Source organism: Balaenoptera musculus, chromosome 11 (assembly GCF_009873245.2).
Source record: "Balaenoptera musculus isolate JJ_BM4_2016_0621 chromosome 11, mBalMus1.pri.v3, whole genome shotgun sequence".
NCBI classification, from domain to species: domain Eukaryota; kingdom Metazoa; phylum Chordata; class Mammalia; order Artiodactyla; family Balaenopteridae; genus Balaenoptera; species Balaenoptera musculus.
Genome location: NC_045795.1, coordinates 254,328 through 262,170, shown reverse-complemented (window position 1 = coordinate 262,170; position 7,843 = coordinate 254,328).

The following is a 7,843-nucleotide window of genomic DNA, read 5'->3' as shown; positions in this document are numbered from 1 at the left end:
TAAAAGTTGTGTTTACACTATACTGTAAGTGTGCAATAGCATTATACCTAAAAAAAAAAATGTACATACCTTAATTAAAAAATACTTTATTGGGCTTCCCTGGTGGCACAGTGGTTGAGAATCTGCCTGCCGATGCAGGGGACAAGGGTTCGAGCCCTGGTCTGGGAAGATCCCACATGCCGCGGAGCGACTGGGCCCGTGAGCCACAACTACTGAGCCTGCGCGTCTGGAGCCTGTGCTCCGCAACAACAGAGGCCGCGATAGTGAGAGGCCCGCGCCCGCGATGAAGAGTGGCCCCCGCTCGCCACAACTGGGGAAAGCCCTTGCACGGAAACGAAGACCCAACACAGCCAAAAATAAATAAATACATACATACATACATACATACATACATACATACATACTTACATACATACATACATACATACATACATACTTACATACATACAGACAGACAGACACATACATACATACATACATACATACAGAGAGACAGACAGACAGACAGACATACATACTTACATACATACATACATACATACATACATACCTACATACCTACATACATACATACATACATACAGACATACATACAGACATACAGACATACAGACATACATACAGACATACATACATACATACATACATACATACTTACATACATACATACATACATACAGACAGACAGACAGACAGACAGACATACAGACATACATACATACATACATACATACATACATACATACTTACATACATACAGACAGACAGACAGACAGACAGACATACAGACATACAGACATACAGACATACATACATACATACTTACAGACAGACAGACAGACAGACAGACAGACATACATACAGACATACAGACATACATACATACATACATACATACTTACATACAGACAGACAGACAGACAGACAGACAGACAGACATACAGACATACAGACATACATACATACAGACATACAGACAGACATACAGACAGACATACAGACAGACAGACATACATACATACATACTTACATACATACATACATACAGACAGACAGACAGACAGACATACAGACATACAGACATACATACATACATACATACATACATACATACTTACATACATACATACAGACAGACAGACAGACATACATACATACATACATACGTACATACATACAGACAGACAGACAGACAGACATACATACATACATACTTACATACATACATACATACAGACAGACAGACAGACAGACAGACATACATACATACATACATACTTACATACATACCTACATACTTACTTACATACATACATACATACATACATACATACATACTTACATACCTACATACATACCTACATACATACCTACATACATACATACATACATACATACAGACAGACAGACATACAGACATACATACAGACATACAGACATACAGACATACTGACATACAGACATACATACGTACATACATACATACATACAGACAGACAGACAGACAGACATACAGACATACAGACATACATACATACATACATACATACATACTTACATACATACATACATACTTACATACAGACAGACAGACATACAGACATACATACATACATACATACAGACAGACATACATACAGACATACAGACATACATACATACATACATACATACATACATACTTACATACATACATACATACTTACATACATACATACATACATACCTACATACATACATACATACATACATACATACATACCTACATACATACCTACAGACATACATACAGACAGACATACTTTATTGCTAAAGAACACTACCCATCATCTGGGCCCTCCGCGAGTCAATCTTTTCGCCGGTGGAGGGTCTTGCCTGGCTTGGTGGTGGCTGCTGGCTGATCAGGGCGGTGGTCTCTGAAGGCTGGGGTGGCTGCGGCCGTTTCTTAAAATAAGACAGTGAAGTTTGCCACATGGACTGACTCTTCCTTTCACGGACGATTTCTCCGTAGCCTGCAATGTTGTCTGACAGCATTTTACCCACAGTAGAACTTCTTTCGAAATTGGATCAGTCCTCTCAAAATCTGCCACTGTTTTAACAGCTAACTTTAGGCAGTATTCTAAATCCTTTGGTAGAATTTCAACAATCTTCACAGCACCTTTACCAGGAGTAAATTCTATCTCAAGAAACCACTTCCTTTGCTCATCCATAAGAAGCAACTCCTCATCTGTTCAGATTTTATCCTGAGGTTACAGCAGTTCAGTCACATCTTAGACCCCACTTCTAATTCTAGTTTTCTTGCTGTTTCCACCACATCTGCAGTTCCTTCCTCCACTGAAGTCTTGAGCCCCTCAAGGTCATCCATGAGGGTTGGAATCCACCTCTTCCAAACTCCTGTTAATGTTGACATTTTGACCTCTTCCCATGAATCACAGATGTCCTTAATGGCATCTAGATTGCTGAATCCTTTCCAGAAGGTTTTCAGTTTCCTTTGCCCTGATCTATGAGAGGAATCACTATCTACTGCAGCTGTAGCCTTGCGAAATGTATTTCTTAAATGATAAGACTTGAAAGTCAAGATGGCCCCTTGATCCATGGGCTGCAGGATGGATGTGTTAGCAGACGTGAAAACAACATGAACCTCATTGTCCATCAGAGCTCTTGGGTGATCAGGTACCTTGTCAATGAGCAGTAATATTTGGAAAGGAATCTTATTTTCTGAGCGGTAGTTCTCAACGGTGGGCTTAAAATAGTCAGTAAACCATGCGGTAAACAGATGTGCTGTCATCTAGGCGTTGTTCCATTTATAGAGCACAGGCAGAGTAGATTTAACATAATTCTTAAGGGCCTTAGGATTTTCAGATGGTAAATGAGCGTTGGTTTCACTTAAAGTCACCAGCTGCAAGAGCCCCTAACAAGAGTCAGCCTGTCCTTTGAAGCTTTGAAGTCAGGCATTGACTTCTCCTCTTAAGGTATGAAAGTCCTGGATGGCATCTTCTTCCAGTAGAAGGCTGTTTCTTCTGCGTTGAAGATCTGTTGTTCAGTGGAGCCACCTTCATGAATTATCTTAGCTTGATCTTCTGGATAACTTGCTGCAGCTTCTCCATCAGCACTTGGTGCTTCACCTGGCACTTTTCTGTTACGGAGACGGCTTCTCGCCTTCAGCCTCAGAACCAGCCCCTGCTGGCTTCACGCTTTTCTTCTGCAGCTTCCTCACCTTTCTTGGCCTTCATAGAATTGAGGAGAGTTGGGGCCTTGCTCTGGATTAGACTTGGGCTTAAGGGAATGTTGTGGCCGGTTTGATCTTCTATCCAGACACTAAAACTTCCTCCGTATCAACAGTAAGGCTGTCTCACTTTCTTACCATTCGTGTGTTCACTGGAGGAGCACTTTTCATCTCCTTTAAGAACTTTTCCTTTGCCTTCACAACTTGGCTAACTGTCACAAGGGCCTTATCTCACCTTTCGACATGCCTTCCTCACTAAGCTTAATAATTTAAAGTGAGAAACATATATCATTCTCTTCACTTTGGATATATTTGAAATTTTCCATAGTAAAATTTTTTAAGGAGGACAGACATAGAGAGATAGCCACTGAATAACCCAGCTCATTTATACTAAAGTGTAATCAACTGAACCAAGTACAGGTAATTGATATCGAACCCTTTCATGATTGGAAAGAGATGGCTGGGGAGTGAGGGAGCATCAGACACCTGCAGGGGGCCGAGAGGCACTGTGAGGAGCACTGTGTGCCTGCACGTCCTGCCGAACAAGAAGGTGGGGGCTGAGCTCTTTGTTAAGGCAGGTTTTCATGGGTCACGTCGTGAGAAATCAGAGCTGCAGTCTTGTCTTAGCATAAGTAGGGCGGTGATGGCTGCCGCTATGGCAACAGGCATAGGTTCCAGCATATCGTTGTGGGTATATTTTGAAAGTAAGTCTCAGAAAAAAGATGATCTCTATAAAAGGAGGTAATTTTATGTAGAAAAATGAAAGTATTTCCTTTTCATTATGCACACTAGGAGTATTAGTATTTTAGGGGATAATGATTATAGAGTAAAGCTTAATGTTTCAAAAGGTACTGAGTTCTAATTCTTCTCCTTGCTGGATAAAATCCTGTCAGATGACACTCTTGCAGATAACCATAAACTACAGCCATAATTCATAAAGCAACAACCTGAAGGCACTAAGGAGTGAACAGAGCAGGCAGAATCCACACTCACATTATCAGAGGTACATGGAGTGATTTCCCATTTTTGTGGCTTTTAGCTGGGAACCAGGTGTAGTTGGCACACCCGGTGTGAAGAGGGTTACAAGGGGCGCCGGTGGGAAAACTAATGTGTTTCTGCTCTTAGAAGATTGTATCCAGAAAAGTGCAACTACTGGAGAGAGAGGGAGAATTTTAGAAAAGAAGGAACCAGAGTAGAGGCCCCCAAATTCTGTTTGTCTAACTCTCTGGCCGACACCCCTGAACAGCACCCGAATGAAGCAGAACAGTTCAGCTAAAGATGAAGACGCAGCCTGAGATGAAAGCTACCAGTCAAGAAACATGCAAAGACTGAGTTTGCAATTCAAGTCAAATCAACTGCAGTTGGTTGCTGATCCAGATTATTAGCAGCTTATCTCCTAATGTCTAGAATTAACACCCAAAATTACCTGACACGTGAAGAACAAGGAAAATGGAGGACGTTTTCAAGAGAACAGGAAAATCAACAGAGACCAACCTCAGTAGATCAATGGGTGTTATCTAAAATGTAGACTAGAGAGGAGAATGCTTGGGATGAAGTGTTAGATGTAACCTGATAGTGTGACATATGTGTAATCGGAGTTTTAGAAGGAGAACAAATAAGAGAGGCAAAAAAGATGAAGAGCAACTCCAGTAGCGGCAGTAGAAAAACAAGCTGTCACAGGTGGGGCAGGTTTTGAATTCATTCTGACCTCACATCAGAAACTACGGACCCAGGAGAGGGTGAAATAGCCACGTCTGAAGTGACGGAAGAAAGAAACCGTCAACAAGCCTTCTACGTCGAGTGAAAATATTCTTCCAGAATGAAAGCAAAATAAAGACATTTTCAGATAAAACTAAGAGAACGTGTTGCCAGCAGACCTGCACCATAAGAAATGATAAAGGAAGTTCTTCAAACTGAGAGGAGGTGACATCTGATGGAGCCTCACGTCCTCAAAAATCGACAGAGAGCATCTGAGATGGTAAATACACCTCACTATTTGTACAGACACCTATGTGCATTATATAAATACATCTCAGAGCTGAGGAAGTACAAAACTTTCTTTGCTTTTTTCTTCTCTAAAGATGTTTATGATATATGTGACATACTCATAATATGTCTGATGTGGGTTTATAGCACCTACAGGTGTAACATGAGAGAAGGGGGTATGGACATCTGGTTGTAAGATTTCTACATGTTACATGAAATAATAATTGACTGCAAATGGACTGTGCAAAGGGGATAAATTATTATCCCACAACAATCAACAAGACAGTTACATAGAGAAGTATAGCTTAAAAAGCAATAGGAAAATTGTAAAGGAAAAATTCAGTTACAATTTGAAATATTTCATATTCAAATAATATTTAAAAGGCATGAAAGGAAGAACAGAAAACAGAACAGTAGAAAACAAACAACAGGATGGTTTACCCAAACAAAACCATAGCAACAGTTTCACCAAACATTAATGCACTAAACATTTCAATTAAAAGGCAAAGGATGTCAGAATGGATTTTAAACAGCATAAATCAACTATGCTATATACAAGAGATGCACTTTATTTTTTATTTTTTAGCAGTTTTTTAAAATTTATTTTTATTTTTGGCTGTGTTGGGTCTTCGTTTCTGTGCGAGGGCTTTCTCTAGTTGCGGCAAGCGGGGGCCACTCTTCATCGCATTGCACGGGCCTCTCACTATCGCGGCCTCTCTTGTTGTGGAGCACAGGCTCCAGACGCGCAGGCTCAGTAGTTGTGGCTCACGGGCCTAGTTGCTCCGCGGCATGTGGGATCTTCCCAGACCAGGGCTCAAACCCGTGTCCCCTGCATTGGCAGGCAGATTCTCAACCACTGCGCCACCAGGGCAGCCCAAGAGATGCACTTTATATTTAAAGGCACAGTTAGGTTGAAAGTAACTGGATGGAAAAAATACACCATGCACACAGTTAAGCATAAAGAGGGCTGGAATGGCTATATTAATATGAGATAAAGTAGGTGTTTCAAGATGAAAAATGTCATAAGAGATGAAGAATTTTTCATAATTATAAAATGGTCAGAAAGACATAATTCTACATGTGCCTGGCCTAATAATAGAGCATTAAAATACATGAAGCAAAAATTGACAGAATTAAAGGGAGAAATGTGCGATACCGTTATTCTCCTATTTGGAGAGTTTTAAACTCCTAGGCAATTGATACAGCTAGACAAAAAAACCAGGAAAGACATAGGTTCTGAGTCATGCTACTAGCTACCTTGATCTGAGCGACATTTATGAAACACTACACGGCAGCTGTAGGGTACATGCTCTTTCTTAAGTTCCATGGAACATTTGCCGGGATAGACTGACCATACACGGGGCTGTAAGACAAATCTAAAAATAATAGCATAGAATCATACAGAGAATTAAATTAGAAATCAATAAAATATTTAGAAAAACTAAATATTTGGAAGTTAAACAACACTTCTAAATAACCCGAGTCGAGGAGGAAATCACCAGAGAATTTAGAAAATATTTTGAACTGAATGGAAAGTAAATGAACGGAATGAAGCATAAAACATGAAAATTTGGGAAAAAAAAAAAAAACATGAAAATTTGGGGGATGCAGCTAAAGGAACGCTTAGGGGAGAGTTATGGACTTTACATGCTTGTGTTAGATAAGAAAACAGATGTGAATTGACGACCTAAGATCCCATGATAAGAAGGGAAAAGGAAGCCCCACATGGTGGGATGAAGGACAGTAAGGGTGGAAGGTGGTCGGGAGGGTTCTGAGCTGGCCACTCCATCCAGCCTCCGGCTTCAGCTCTGCAGATGCTGGGAAAGCTCTTCACCTTTCGATGCATCTGTTTACTCATCTGTGTAGCAAGTGGTCGGGCTCAGATGACACACACAGTGCTCTAGATTTCTCGGTGCTTCCGAGGCTGAAAAGGAACAGAAGTGGGATTTTAACCATAAGTATGTACTGGCAGTTTCTCAGTAAAGATGCTGAATAAATGAAGCCTCAAAATGCGATCACGTCTCCAAGCTATGAGATTGACTGGTTTGTATTCTCTCAGTACTCAGGAATGTATTCCAGGGACATAGATGGGGCACAAACGGTTGGTTCTGCCTCATGCACAAGACCGTTGACTTACCTGCTGGTGACTTTGTTCTCGAAGTCACTGCAAACCAGAGGTAGGAGGTCCAAGCTGATTTCTGTTTGACTTGCTCCTGAGGCCCTTGGAAAATCATTGTCTTTGTTCTTTGGGTCTATTTCCCCTTATGAGTTGTCTGCATTATTTTTAAGATTTAATCAGACACTCAGCAAAGTGAAATGTTTTCTGCCTCAAAATAAATTCTGGTAAGACAGGCACAAGGAGCATCTCTAATATGCCCCCAGCTCTCTTTAAATAAGGTTCTTTCTTAAAGTTACTGGATTCCTAAAATAACAATTTAGAATATGGCTCTGATGTCCAGGAGGAAGCACATCACTGAAATTTCAGACTTTAATAAATCGCCATCCTTCTGAGTAGTACTGGACCATCTCAAGTTAAGTTCTCCAGACCGGCTCCCAAGAGGCTGCCCCGTCAGACACCCCAGGCAGCTACGTGGGGCAGTTCTGGACCTGTGGGGTTCAGCGGGCTGCCTG